At 36.4% G+C, this 16297-nt stretch overlaps 3 pseudogenes; 2 read left to right on the top strand and 1 right to left on the bottom strand.

Annotated features, from left to right (window-relative positions):
• Nucleotides 1–3135: 3135 nt before the first annotated feature.
• Nucleotides 3136–3986, bottom strand: LOC100620236 (RBPJ-interacting and tubulin-associated protein 1 pseudogene; annotated as a pseudogene).
• A 6732-nt stretch (nt 3987–10718) lies between these two features.
• On the top strand, nt 10719–11268 carry LOC100627832 (ferritin heavy chain pseudogene; annotated as a pseudogene).
• A 3305-nt stretch (nt 11269–14573) lies between these two features.
• On the top strand, nt 14574–15547 carry LOC100627738 (olfactory receptor 5T1-like; annotated as a pseudogene).
• The last annotated feature ends 750 nt before the right edge of the window (nt 15548–16297 follow it).

Here is a 16297-nt window from a genome sequence, read left to right as displayed (position 1 = left end):
GTAAAATGACTTATACAAGCTCTGACATTTATAAGAAGTCTATATACATGCTAGTTACTATTATAATGAAGAAGACTAAGTTTTATTCTTCTGAATTTTGATCAGAGTTCCACACAACATGAAATACTACTCCGAAATTAGCTTTTCTTTGTATCTTGTGATTACTATGGGAATGGAGTGTGATTTAAAGCAATTGTTAAGGATTATGAAAATCCCAAACAATTCAACTTTCAAGGGGCAAATTCTCCATGTGTGTTCTGACAAGACTGTTTGTTGCAAAATTATCTTTACTCTGTGAAATCTAACACCTACACTATGCATCACCATTCAGTGTTGCAATTTGCCTGAGTCATTTTTTTTCACCTTTAATGGACACTAAGTTATCTGAGAGGTAAGGGCTGTGACTCTTTTCCTTCTTGGGGTCAATATAGAGCCAAAAAAATTACGTACACTTAATATGGTACTTAGTGTTTGACACTTCAATGAACTTAAACAGTAGACAGTATTTAAATGAAATCATCACTTTTAAAATGGAGGAAAAATTAATACATGAGAGAATTAAAAAATCCAATCTTTATTATCATTTTTAAGAATGGCTACATTTATTTTATTTTATTTTATTTTTAATTTTATTTTTTTGTCTTTTGTCTTTTTTGTTGTTGTTGTTGTTGTTGCTATTTCTTGGGCCGCTCCCGCGGCATATGGAGGTTCCCAGGCTAGGGGTCCAATCGGAGCTGTAGCCACCGGCCTACGCCAGAGCCACAGCAACGCGGGATCCGAGCCGCGTCTGGAATCTACACCACAGCTCACGGCAACGCCAGATCATTAACCCACTGAGCAAGGGCAGGGACCGAACCTGCAACCTCATGGTTCCTAGTCGGATTCGTTAACCACTGCGCCACGCCGGGAACTCCGCTACATTTATTTTAAATAATTTACTTCTCATTACATGAATATAAGAACTTCCACTGGTAAATAAATTATGTCTAATTGTACAAATCCAACTTTTTATAATTATCAACATACGCTATGAAGCACATAATATTTGCCTATGTTATTATCAACAGCAAAGTAGTAAAAGCAAATATTTACTCTGTGCTCACACTAAATTATACTATACTTCTTTCTCATAAATGTTTAAGTACTTAGTCAAGGAAAATAAAACTTAATATTCTAATATTGCTATTTTTAAACAGAAGTGTCCATTCCTTGGAAAAATCCAAAGGATTTAGGGGATGTATGACAATATGCTACATCATTTTGCTGTTGATCATATCAACAACTCTACCTGGTTTAGTTACATCTGCATATTTAATATTGATTATCAAGTTAAACACTGTAATGTAAAACTCAACATTGAACTAAATTTTTTCATTTTTGAAATTAAAAAGCATTATTTTCTTTAGAATAAATGTTTCTTTAATTTCCCAAAAGTTGGAATTGTATTAACTCAATTGTTTTATATTAAACCTCTTATTAAAATGTCATCAATACTACAATTAATTTGAAAATGCTTATTACCATACCTTGGCTTTGTATAAAATTGGATTGTAATGATCATTGTACAACTATAAATGTAATAAATTCATTGAGTAATAAAATTTTTTTTAAATGGCACCAATAGAGTTGCTTAACACAGGGTTGCCATAAACCTTCAATTGCAAAAACACCACAATATCTGTGAAGCACAATGAAGTAAAGTGCAATAAAATGAAGTATGCCTGTAAAAAATAATAATAATTAAACCAAGTTTATCTCCATTATTATTTATCATACTTACATAAAATATAATAGTTATTCAAGTTTCCATTACATCAAAATAATTTAATATTATTATTTAATATTTTATTTAAATTATATCTTATTGAATCAGAAGTATATAGAGACTACTTTAATTTGCTATTAAATATTAATTTTTATTAAAATTATTAACTGATGCTTATATTAGTATATACTGGTTCATATTTACCATTTCTGTTTGAGAGGATGCTGATTTTTTTCTCACTGAAGAGGGTTTAAATATTTATATTATCTTAGGCAAAAATCTTATTTCATCAAAGACATTCAACTTACCTTTAAAATAGTTTGCTCTTTCCAAAAATAAAGGGCTTCTTAATGAATAGTTGTATCTACCCCATGAGATCTCTTTGACAAGACACTTTATGTTTCTGGTTAAAGTCATTATTTGGCACTCTATTATTTGTTTCATTTATTTTTTACCAGAAAGCTCTCACTCTGCCCAGAACACTTCCTCTTCAGCCTCTCCATGGTATAGAATGCAAAGCATATTTTATTTCTTGGACATGAACAGGTTACAGAGCAATATAATTGGAGAACATCCAAAATCGACACACATCCAATTCACTCCATTGTGAACACTCCTAATAGAGCCTCTGTTCTATTAAACTAAGATCCTATCACAATTTCCTGAACATGTTTTCTTTATATTCTCCTCTATAATAGATTCCTTAATCAATATTCAGGGCTCTGCACATGGAGTAGTTGTAAATGTCCTGATGAAAAATACTATTTTAATTTATAAATATTTTACTTTATTTTTTCAATGAGTTACAGATATATTTAATACATGAAAATAAATACGTGACTATTAAAATTCAAAAATGTCCACTCACACATCACGCAGATGCTTGTGTTCCCTGCTGGTCCACATCCTGTGGCTAGGAAAATTCCTGAAGCCTTCAGAGTCAGCTGAAAATACATCCTAAGCAGGAGCTTGGCCTGAAAAAAAGGAAAAAGAACCCTCCATGTTGGCAATCATATCATTTGTTCACACTTGGTGGTGAGACAATGTTGTGGGTGTGATGCAGGAGGTGGAGGGACCTCCCCAGGGGACACCCCTGGCTTGGTACTGATCTGCTGTGTGGCTGTGACAAGACTGGAGATGGGCATCAAAGGGCGGCTTTCAAATCCACACCAGCAGGAAAAGCAGGGAGCAACCAGAGGGTGTCAGAAGAAAGGGTGGCACTTCCCCCCTTCACCACATCTGCCCACAGGTGTGCTTGGCCAATATCTGGCATCTCCCCTGAGGCTTACCTACCAGTGCCATCATCTGAAACTGTGCCCCTTGCTGTGATCCCAAGAGCTAACCTGCAAAAAGGACAAAAAAACTCATTTCTAAGGGGGTTTTGGTTTCTGTGTGGCCCCACCTTATCAGGGCATAACTGGCACTGAAACACTGACTGAATGAACCCTGAAACACCATGGGACTCTGGAAGGTCACCCCCAACATGGGACGCCTGGGATCCCAAGCCCCATTTGTGTGGAGGGCACTGTTGGGTGGGCAACCTGTGCTAGAGGCGTTAAGGTGGGTGAGGAAATGGGAATACTTCTGGTTCAGAGGGTGGAGAGGGTCGAACCCATCCATAACAACCTCTTGGAGTCTGTCCCCACCCTGGGCTCTGTTTTAGAGGGACCAGCTGGGTGAACAACTCGTACTGGGGTGTCCCTGTGCGGGGCCAGTGGCTGCCCCTAGGAGTAGCTGGGAGTGTCCAGAAGAGTGCCTGGAGCTTCACAGCATCCCCCTTCACCATCCACAGAGCCTCCCAGCTGGTGCCCTTAGGTTAGGAGCCAAAAAGTGACTCATCAGAGTAAGGAGTATGGCTGATCAGTCTGTACCTGTTCTTCTTCCTTGGTGTGAGGGTCAGGGTACTCCCTGGAAGAGGTGGTCTCACAGTTCCCATTGGCCCCTGAGACCTGTGATATCCCTGAACTCACTCCTCTGGATCACTTGGCCTTCAGACAGGGTGGGTTAAAATCTGGTGGTGTGGACTGGGTGCCCACAGGGCTGCCAAAATCTCATCCACATATGACAGCCTAACCTTGACCCTGTAGTTGCCCTGGCAGCAGTGCTGAGCTTGGAGGCTCTACATCCCACTGATGGGACAAAGCTTCACAGGGGTCCTCATGCTGCCCATAGTCTCTGGTGAGAGAAGTTGTGCTCTGACTACAAGGCCCTACCTCCAGGGCTCTCTCCTGCAAAGAGCTTCACAAGCATTGTCTAATTTAATCTCTCGACAGTCCAGTGAAATAGCTTCCATTATGTCCATTCTATAGATGGCAAAACTGAGGCTTCAAAAGCTGACGTCCCAAATGTAAATCACACCTATAAAGTGAGCATCTTGGCTTGCTGACATCAGCTGAATGCTCAGTGCCTCTCCCCCTAGGTCCGGACTCCTTTTCAGGGGCACTCTGAAATATATGCTATGGGGTACAACAGAAATCTGCAGCTCCAACTCCCATCTCCTCACACTGCCCCTGGACCCCAGCCCAGGCACCACCATACAGACTCTACCAGGGAATTCAGTCCCTAGCTACACGAGGTCCACATGTGCATCAAACTTATATTTTTATTAATTTATTGATTTCTACATGGGTACTGAGGATCTCCAAGAGCCAGCTGTTGTAATATTATACCTAGATTAAAAATTAATTTTGGAGTCACTATTAATATTAATAGGGGAAATAATCTTCTTTCAACCCATCATCTTATCATCTTTCCTCAATTCATTTCCAGTATGAATGAAGTTTGAGGAGGAAATAATACCAAACTTTATGTAGAATAAAATAAAATACTTGAATTTCCCAAATGAGATAGTTGGAAAGATTCCAGGAACAAAGGCTGTGTCTTCTGGGCTTCAATTTTGGAAAAGACAATTATTTCCAACATGAAGATTGTATGAGAATCTTCTTGGCTTGCTGCCAGTTCCTCATGTCCAAAAATAGGATTTTCTTCCTGTTATTTACTAAAAAGTGATTTCTAAACATTTATGATTAGGAAGAGAAAATAGGTCCAAGAGAGGTAGCTTCTATAGTAATGTGACAACAGAGAGTGACTGCGAAGGTAATTACAGAGTATTTGGAGCGATGTGGCAGAGAGGATGAAAGGTAATTGAGGAATGAGTGGTGACAGAAGCTTCACCTGGGGACCAATTGTGACAGAGGACAGCAAGGGAGTGAGAGCCAGGCCAGGCCTGAGTCCCTGCAGATGCTCATTCCAGAAGTAGCAATGCTGGGAAGGAGTCCTAAAACCATGTAATTGGCAGAGGCACCATCAGTCATGAATAGGGAAATTTTCTGATGCCATGAAATACAATATTGAGAAAAAACTCTAAGACAAATGAAAGTATTTCATATATTAAGAATAGCATACCAATTTGACAAAGTATGCACTTTTAAAAAGAACTGGTATTGGAGTTCCTGTCGTGGTGCAGTGGTTAATGAATCCGACTAGGAACCGTGAGGTTGTGGGTTCGATCCCTGGCCTTGCTCAGTGGGTTAATGATCCGGCGTTGCAGACGCAGCTCGGATCCCACGTTGCTGTGGCTCTGGCATAGGCTTGCGGCTACAGCTCCGATTAGACCCCTAGCCTGGGAATCTCCATATGCCGCCGGAGTGGCCCTAGAAAAGGCAAAAAGACAAAAACAAATAAATAAATAAATAATAAAAAAAATAATAAGAACTGGTATTGGGACAGCAGGGAAAACTTTAGGAAATACAGAAGTAAAATCATCAAAGAAGACAAACATGCAAGCAAATAAAAACACTAATTTCAGAGGGGAGAACGTTAAGTGAGAGTGACTATTGATCACATGGCTCTATATGCTGATAATCTAGAGGATTAATAGAAGAAAACCTACAAAGAAATTTGGTTTTGTAATAATGATGGCCTGGCTCTATTTCAGTTTTCCCTTGCTGTATAGACATTAACTTAGAATAATATTGTTTTGTAAATCTCATAGATGCATGGATCAGGAATTCAGGCAAGGCATAGCTATGTGGTCATTTTGTTTCATGGGCATTGATTGTGGTCACTCGGGGATACTCAGGTAATGACTGCTCTAGCCTAGAACATAAAAAATGACTTCATATTTCTAAATGATATGGTTACAATAGTATATGAGAGAAAAAAATCCAGCTTTGTGTAGTTTATATCCTATTGGGGGAGATATAAAACATTTTTTCAATAATTTATATCTACCTAGTAGAACTAGTTGGACACATTAAGGCTATGTCAAAAATAGTTTTTACAATGATTTTTAAAGAAGAGATGATTTTTTAAGAAGCCTCATTCATCATTTACCAGTCCAGTTTGATTGAAAATGAATCTAAATGAGTTGACAGTGTTTTCATGGAAAACATCTGAAGGAAAGAAAAGACTTGGTTTTCTTAACAATAACTTCTTGCTCTTTGTTTAGGCCCTAAGATGACTCTTGCTTTTCAAGTGTCATCTTGCTCAATCAGAAAGACTTGGAAAAAATAATGCAACAAATTTTCCAAGTACATTGATTTTAACTTGACATTTCTTCAACTAAAAAATTTATAGTTAAGTCTAGAAATATTGGTTAACTAAGTGATTCTATATTGGAGCAAAATAGTTTAAAAAAGTTAAATCCACAGCATATTATTTCTTTTAAAAAGGATACATTCATATATTTCACTTATAAATTATAAAGTGTAAAACTTTGGAGATGTCACTAAAATGTTTCTGCCATATATTCAAAGCATTTCTACAGAGAATTAGGTTAATAGGTCGAAAAGCAGAACAGAAAAATGCAAAAAAAGAAGAAAAAACATGACCTTTTTCAGGTGGTTAGATCCAATTCTAAGGGTATATTAATTTCTGCTAGCTTAGAATTTGAGGGGGGAAGAAACATTTAAAAGATTCATTACCACACCCAAAATCATACAATATATTTCTGTAAAGCTTCATTGCTAATTTTTATTTAAATTAATTTTTATTTTTTATTTATTTTGTCTTTCGTCCTTTTAGGGCCACACCTGCAGCATACGGAGGTTGAATCGGAGCTGTTGCATCCGGCCTGTGCCAGAGCCACAGCAGCATCAGATCTGAGCCGCCACATCCGTGACCTAGAACACAGCTCAGAGCAGTGCCAGATCCTCAACCCACTGAGCAAGGCCAGGGATTGAATCTGCAACCTCATGGTTCCTAGTCGGATTTGTTTCCACTGCGCCACGACAGGACCTCCCTAGATTAAGTTAATTTTTAAATCTGAAAAAGTAACATCAATGTGTGGAATGGGTGAAGTTTCTAAAGATATAAGCCAAAGTCATTCAGAAATTATTCTCCAATGGCTTCGTATACAGTAAATTTATTAGCTGATGTCCTTCTTTAAAAAAAAAAAAAAAGTGTAATAGCTAAGTAAGTAGGGAAAGGAACAAGGATATTCACAATGACTTTTAAGGTGGTATTATTGTGACATCATTAAATAAGCCATTCTTAATCATAGACTTGGAGAAAAGACTTGTGGCTGCCTGATGGGAGGGGGAGGGAGTGGGAGGGATCGGGAGCTTGGGCTTATCAGCTACAACTTAGAATAGATTTACAAGGAGATCCTGCTGAGTAGCATTGAGAACTTTGTCTAGATACTCATGTTGCAACAGAACAAAGGGTGGGGAAAAAAATGTAATTGTAATGTATATATGTAAGGATAACTTGATCCCCTTGCTGTACAGTGGGAAAATAAAAATAAATAAATAAATAAGCCATTCTTTATTTTCAGTAAATTGGGTCCTAATCATGAGTGGATTTGTTTGGGGCAATAGAATAATCTGCTAACTATGAGACGATGAAAAATTTGTTTCTTATTGTCAGCATGACACTGCGGATGTGTCAGAAATTCCATCAAAAAGCAATATGCTCAAGAATGAGTAAAGGTAGTGGACACACACAGTTTATGCACTAAATAGTTGATGAACATTTGGATTTTTTCAGCCTAGTATCACCCTTTCTTTCTTTCTCTTTCTTTCTTTCTTTCTTTCCTTCCTTCTTTCCTTCTTTCTTTATTTCCTCCTTTCTTTCTTTCACTTTTTTTCCCTTCCTTCCTTCTTTGCAACTCTGGGTGTAGAACCTCAACATTTGTATACATTTCACAATCCTTAAAAGAGTTTCTTTTAGTATGAGACCAGGTAATAATCCATAAATTCATATGTGGGATCTGTAAGACAACACAAGACAACTTAAGTTTTTTATCTTTATCCCTGCAAGATCTCAGTTATTCTAGTTATTTACTACATAAAATATGATGGTTATTTGTATACTATGTATGAATTTATATATCTCTGGTATTAAACTCTCAACAAGCTTATATCTATCTCTCATACCACTTAGAAGTGTAGCACTTTAAAGTTAAATATCTTCAAGTAATCTTTAATGATAATGAGGCCTGACTTGGTTATGCTTTCTTATTATTTCATTATATAAATATTCATAAAATTCCAAAAAAATAAGACGAAACTAGATTTCAGAGAAATTAAATTATCAACCCATTAGCATAGCTATTAATACCTGAGCTAGGTCTATGTCCTATATCATTAGCTCTCTTTTCCAGTTCTATGCACATCCTTCTTCCCCTGAGAGATCATTTTACTACAGATGTGGCCAAAGTGCATTCATATAATCATTTTTACCATGTAGTTCAGCACATGTAGAATCATGCAGGGTTTTTGGTTTTTTTGTGTTTTTTTTAATTGAAGAAAAAAGGAAATCATCTTTTCTATCTCAGAAGAGAATTTGTGTCTTTTGTCCTTGAAGCATCCCTGAGGACTTCAAGAAGAATCAGATAACCTGATATGAGTCCAAATGATTAACATTCATCGCAAACTTTGAGTAAGTAGTCAATTTCCACAGGTAAAAGGAAAGATTTTTCATCACTTACAAAATATTTTAGAAGCTAAAACTTTAATCTCAAACTAGGTTCTATGTTTTAATATTTAACTCTGAGATAGGTATTCCTAGCTAACACAGAATTAAAGACTGAATTAGGAAATTTAAGGGAACCAATAGGGAAAGACTCTCTACATATTTAGCTCAATATAGCTATAAATTTGAAAATCATTTTAACTTCCTTAATATGAAATTAAAGAGAGATAATAGTATAGTAGTAGAAATCAGTAAGGTAGTAGAAATCAATGGCTATATATAAACTTTAGGAACATTATTAAATGGAAAGAAAATTATCAACGAGCTATTGATTATATACCATCCGATGACCATTATTTGTTTCTCATGGGGGGACATAAATAAATTTAAAATTAATTTCGCTATTTAGCTGATTGATCTAGAAACTACATCAAAGTTTCTGTTTTGTTTGATTTATTTTAATTTCCTAGTCTACTTAGCTTGATTTAAAAATTCATATTTTATGAATTCATATTATATATTTATAAGCATTAAAAATTCATATTATATATTTATAAGCATGTTATTTTGTATTGTTTCTAAGAGACGGCAGTTCCAAAATTATGGATGTCACAATTAGCCTGTGATTTGGTCAATGGAAATAGCTCAGCACATGATGTAACAACAGAGAAATTTTTGCTTTAATATTCCTGGCACTGCTAGCAACTTACTGTGTGAGGTTGCTCAGTTCATAGGTCTAGCTGGTCCTCAATTGTCTCATCTATAAAAGAATAATGAGTTCTTTAGTTTGCAGGTTGCTATATGTAGATTAGATAAAATAATGTATGTACACTTTACAACCTCTTGTAGCCATTTCATGATTTGTGGTATCTGTTATCACAGCTTTCTTTTTCTCAAGCTTAATGCTTGTGATATTGTTCTCATGTCTACTACTGTAGGTTCCCCAGCTCTTTGAGAGTTGAGGAATTCATTTGATCTTAGTTTTCCAGAATAATAATATTATGTTTCAAACATGGTATCCATCTTTCTAGCCTCTTTCTCTCACAGTGAAATCAGTTAAATAATAAAAAAATTTGTTTTAATTTTATTAAATATTAGTTGACAGAAGTCCCTGCTTCAAGGCATCTTGGATGAAGTAAATTAACCCTCTATATTTTATCTGCCATTCCTCCAGTTCCCCACATAAATTAGATAGTTGCTCTAATTGAACATGATTTGCAATAAAATACATCTTCATTCAATGTCTTGCATTATGAAACCAGAAATATCAAGTGTTATGAGAAAATTATTATGGACAAAATTATCACAGAGATTTAAGTTTTATTGACATGTCCCACATCAGGATGCAATGAAAAAGATTCATTTTTAAGATGCTGTACATCAAAAAACAAAAGATGCTGTATATCATTAAATATTCGAATTTACTGGGTTTAATCACATAAAATGATAGTTCAATGTATATTGTTTCATATAACGAGTATAACTAAAAGAAGAGATAGTTATACTTGTTAACTATCAAGTATAGTTAACAAGTATTCATTGCTCAAATCTTTGATAAAAAATTGATTTCATATTTATTTTGTTGGACTTAAAAAATTGAAAAAAATTAAAAAGTCATATTTCATTTGTGAGCATCTTTTGCATAAAATTAGCACTTTAATAAAACATTTTAATGCATCTCATAAATTAGAATTATGTAGTCTGACCATGTTTATGTAGTTGAACAAGACATGCAGAGAAATCTTAGTTACCCTTTGATCTGAAGGATAAAATTTCTTAACCTAGGTCACACTAGGTGGTAAATCTGAGATTTAGATGTAAGGTTTTAAAATTCAAATATAATTATTTTAACTTCCACAATTGTGCTACTTCAAACACATGAGTTAAATAAAGATTAGAGTCAGGTAGTCTTCTGCTTCAACAGTGCTTGGTCAGGCACAATCCAGCGCTTGTCCCCTGCCCTGGCTGGCAGCTCAGAGCCAGCCTTGGCGACCTATTCACAGCACCCTCGAACCTCCCCAAGGGCACCCCAGCTGCTATGCACTGCCACCACTTTTCCTCGGCCTCCATAACGACCTCATCCTCTTCACAGGTGCACCAGAACTACCACCCAGGACAGGAGATGGCCATCAACCTTCAGACCAACCTTGAGCTCTACGCCTCCTACATCTACCTGTCTATGTCATACTATTTTGACCACATTGACATAGCTTTGAAGAACTTGGCCAAATACTTTTTCACCTATCTCCTGAGGAGAGAGAACATGCTTAGAAACTGATGAAGCTGCAGAACCAATGAGATGGCTGACTCTTCCTTCAGGATATCAAGAAACCAGACCATGATGAAATGGAGAATGTGCACTACACTTGGAAAAAAGTGTGAATCAGTCACTACTAGAACTGCACAAACTGGCCACTGACAAAAATGATCCCCATTTGTGTGACTGCCTTGACTCCTTACCTGACTGAGCAGGTGAAATCCATCAAAGAATTGGATGGGGTCTTGCACAAGATGGGGTCCCTGAATGTGGCATGGCAGAGTATCTCTTTGACAAGCACATCCTGGGAAACGGTGATAATGAGAGCTAATCCTTAGGTTGCTTCCTATAGCCATGGGAGAGGGGGGGGTGACTTCCCTGGTCACCAAAGCAGTGCATGCATGTTTGGGTTACCTGTAACTTTCCTATAAGTCCTACCAAAACACCTACTTAAGTTCTTTCCTTAGTAGCATTCCTTCACATAAAGTAATTTGGTACTCCCCCCCAAAAAAAAGATTAGAATCAAAATAAAGCTAAATTTTCCCAAAATGTATGTCAATTAACATGTATATTTTAGTGCATTCCTTTAGTAGACCACCTATTGGTGCACTTTTCAAAATTTGCTTGTGTATTTTTATTTATTTTGTGTCTTTCTATCACCTAAGTTATATTTTGTGTCTTATTCTCATCAGGAAATATTTTGTATGCAATATATGGATTCTTGAAAAAAAGAATGAAAACAAGTATTATTATTCATTTATTTATTTATTGGCTGCTCCTGAGGCATGTGGAAATTCCTAGGCTAGGTCTGGATCACAGCAGCGACCCAAGCTGCTGCAGTGGCAAAGCTGGATCCTTAACCTACTGTACCACGAGAACTCCAAAGTTTTTAAAACATAAATGTATTTTTAATGCTCAAATAATACCTGAATGCATTTTAATGCTAATAATTAATTGTTTTATAAGGTGTATTACTAATATAATCATTCAGACTAAACTAGAATTTTTATAATACATTTGACTATGTATGTACGTTTTCATGTGTCAGTGGTCTGAATTAACAAAGAAATCAGTATTTGGCTTAATTATATATTTGTACTGTAAAGAGTACTGTGCTTTAAGGAGTAAATGAGTCTTTAGGGGGTTTTTTTGGGTAGCTCCACATTTAAAAAGCTATTTATTCTATGTATTAAGAAAATTTTTACATGAATCTGGGAGGAAATTTCTGGGAAAAGAAAAATATGTGACTTTCTTTTCCTTCTTAATGTAGTTTTAAGCTGATTTGCTCATCCTCTGTTTGATGTATGGATGCCTCAAAGTGACAAAAATATAGGTGTTTCATGTTAGGAAATAATTGGTCGGTCATTGGATTCAACTTAGACCTATGGACAATAGATTTTTCACTCTTTGTTTTAATCTATAACAGCCAGAGGAAAAACAAGAGTCAGCATGCTGAAATCTTGCTTCTAAATACAATAGATACAATATTTAATTGTATCAATGATAGAGGCTTTAGATACAGATAGTGGTGAATCCAACATTTTGATTGTTATGCATTATTTTTTTTCTTCATACTCCAGTGAATAAGCAATGATCTGAAAGCTTAGGGAAATACAGTAATGATAAAACTCTACATTGTGGCTTATAGAGTGATTTACTTCTTTTAGCAAGCCTTTTTTTTTTTTTTTTTTTGTCTTTTTGCCTTTTCTAGGGCCTCGGATCCTGATCCGTATCTGCGACCTACACCACAACTCACGGCAACGCCAGATCCTTAATCCGCTGAGCAAGGCCAGGGATCGAACCTGCAACCTCATGGTTCCTAGTCAGATTCCTTAACCACTGCGCCACCACAGGAACTCCAAGACTTTTTATAAATAGTTTTATTATCTATTATCAAGAAATATTTAGGAGTTTCCGTCGTGGCGCAGTGGTTAACGAATCCAGCTAGGAACCATGAGGTTGCGGGTTCGATTCCTGCCCTTGTTAGTGGGTTAAGGATCCAGCGTTGCCATGAGCTGTGGTGTAGGTCGCAGACTCGGCTCGGATCCCGCGTTGCTGTGGCTCTGGCATAGGCCGGTGGCTACAGCTCCGATTCAACCCCTAGCCTGGGAACCTCCATATGCTGCGAGAGCAGCCAAGAAATGGCAAACACACACACACACACAAATATTTACAGTCAGCCCTTTGGGTACAAAAATTCTACTTTCTTGGATTCCATCAATTGTAGGTCAAGATTATTGGGAAAATAGTAATTTCCAGATTTCTAAAAAGTAAAAATTTGATTTGCAGTGCACCAGCAACTATTTACATAACATTTACATTGCATTGATAATTTAAAATACATGAGAAGGGGTTCCTGTCGTGACTCATTGGTAATGAACCTGACTAGTACCCATGAGGATGCAGATTCAATCCCTGGCCTCCCTCAGTGGGTTTAGGCTCCCACATTGCCATGAGCTGTGGTGAAGGTCACAGATGTGGCTTGGATCCCACATTGCTGTGGCTGTGGTATAGACTGGCAGCTGCCAGCTCTGATTCAGCCTCTAGCCTGGGAACCTCCATATGCCACAGGTGCAGCCCAAAAAAGGAAAAAAAGAAACATAAATATATGGGAAGATGTGTGTAGGTTATATGTAGTATTACCCCATTTTATATAAGAAACTTGAGTATCCTCTCATTTGGCTGAGGGAGGGGGATTCTGGAACCACCCCACCTCACTGAGGGACAGCTGTGTTTAATAGTTATTACAGAGACTTCATAAGCAACTATTGGAATAACCATAAATTATTTTTGATAGAAATATGTCTTATACCAGATATTTTGTAGGAATAATTAGTGTATTTGTAGTCAAAAAATTGAATTGGCATTAAGTTAAAATTTAACAACCAATAACATTAAAATAAACTGAAAATGTCAAAAGTTTACAACTTACTTTTATCTGTTTCAAGAAAAAAAACTATAAAACAAAATGACAACAAAAAACCCCAGTAATCTCTATTTGTTTGCAAAACTTGGTACATTTATCTCCAGAATAAAGTCTGCTCATCACATCCGGAAATACTAATGAAATGATATCATTACCAGAAAAGAGAACATAAAATGATTTGTTTGGAAATGTTCATCTCATGTAACATGATGAAAAGTAAATCCTAATAATCTGGGGACATTTTAAAGTTAAGTAATTTTCACATTGATTACATTCAATACAATCTTGTGATGTAAGTGTATTTGTTCCCATTTTACCAAATGTAAACTTCATGCAGGTTGTAGAAAATCCAGGATTACCATTCAGATGTGTACTTTCTATTTTAATGTTTTTGGATTAAAAATTCCTATACTCTTTTTTTCTGCATTTTAAGGTGATTTGATATGAAACCTAAAGGCAGTAAATTTAACAGAGAATATACTGGAAATTAAATCCAATGCACGTAAACTGACACAATTTTTAACGTGATATATCTAACCAATAACAAAAATTGGTTAATTTATTTATTTATACAGGATAATGTATCCTCTTGGATTCAAATTTATCAAAACCGACTATTCCTTCACTGCAGAGAATTTCAATATACTCTTCGAAGAAACAAACATGAGGTTATAATTGGTTGCCTTTAGCATTTAAAGATAAAAACTGAAATGTCAGGGTTGCCATCAGATGCAGATTTATACAGGATTCAGATGAAAAGTATGACTGAAGTCACCATGTTTATAATGATAGGCTTTACAGATGATTTTGAGCTGAAAGTTTTCATATTTTTCTATTTCTAGCAATCTATTTTTTTTTTTACCCTGATAGGAAATTTTGGATTGGTTTTATAGGTCATCATTGATTCTTGACCCACAACCCTATGTACTATTTTCTCCGTGCCTTATCATTCTTGGATGCTTGCTTTTCCTCAGTTATCACCCCCAAAATGTTGGTCAATTACCTGTCATTGAATAAAACTATTTCATATCTTGGATGTGCAGCATACATGTTCGTCTTTATCACTTCTGACACCATAGAATTCTTTATCTTTGGTGCCTTGGCATATGATAACTATGAAGCCATCTACAAGCCCCTCCTATATTCAATTAGAATGTCACCTAGAGTCTATGTGCCACTTATAATCTTCCACTACATTGTTGGCATCTTGCATGGTACTTTACACACAGTGGCTACTTTTAGCATATCCTTCTGGGCATCTAATGAAACTAGACATGTCTTCTGTCACATCCCCTCACTCCTTTCTCTTTTTCGCCCTGACACACACACAAACCAGCTTCCTGTCTCCTACTTTTGGGGCTATATTGAGATATCCACTATATTGATTATCCTAATCTCTTATGATTTCATTCTGCAGGCCATTCTGAGGGAGCATTCTGCTGAAAAGAGAAGAAAAGCCTTCTCTACATGTGACTCTCATCTAACTGGAGTGTTAATTTTTCATGGTACTGTTCTTTTCATGTATGTGAGACCAACTTCCAGCTATGCCTTGGATCATGACATGATGGTGTCTGTGTTTTACACCATTGTGACTCCCATGCTGAATTCTATCATCTATAGTTTGAGGAACAAGGATGTAAAAGAGGCAGTAAAGAGTGTTTGGGAAAAATTGATTTGCAAATAAAATATATTTTTCACATTAAACATAAAATTGAAAGAAATTGAGATATTTATTGTCTCTATATCAAAAGTTATAATTAAAGTGTTATCTTTTAGTTTATTAGTGTCTTCCTGTCATTCTTATATATTCTAAAATAAAGATCACAGTCAACCTACTTCTTATGCAGTTTTTGTTTTTGTTGTTTGGTTGCATCTGCAGCATATGGAAATTCCTGAGCCAGGGATCAAACCCAAGCAGTAACTGCAACCTACATAGCAGTGGTGACAACGTTGGATCCTTTAACCCATTGTGCTGGGTCAGGAACCCAACCCACACCTCTGCAGTGACCAGAGCCACTGAATGGGATTCTTAACCCACTACGCCAGAGTGGGAACTCTTGTGCATATATATTTATACATACATATGTATATATAAAGACTGTATATGTGTATACAGACACATACATACATATGTAAAAAATATACACACACACATTTATATGCTGATACTGGTGGTTTTAATTTGCTAGGGCTTACATAAATTACCATAGACTGGTTGTTTAAAGAAAAGAAATTTAGGAGTTCCCATTGTGGTTCAGGGGAAACCAAATCTGACTAGTATCCATGAGGAGGCAAGTTTGATCCCTGCCTTGCACAGTGGGTTCAGGATCCAGCGTGGCTGTGAGCTGTGGTGTAGGTTGTAGAAGCAACTTGGATCTGGCATTGCTGTGGCTGTGGCATAGGACAGCAGCTGTAACTCCTATTTGACCTGTAG

The sequence above is a fragment of the Sus scrofa genome, chromosome 2 (assembly GCF_054392235.1).
Source record: "Sus scrofa isolate SSC_HxYL_T2T_F1_AM1 chromosome 2, Sscrofa_HxYL_maternal_Yorkshire_Landrace_v2.0, whole genome shotgun sequence".
Taxonomy (NCBI): Eukaryota; Metazoa; Chordata; class Mammalia; order Artiodactyla; family Suidae; genus Sus; species Sus scrofa.
Note: the sequence above shows the minus strand (reverse complement) of the source record. Positions and strands in the feature narration are given on the sequence as shown.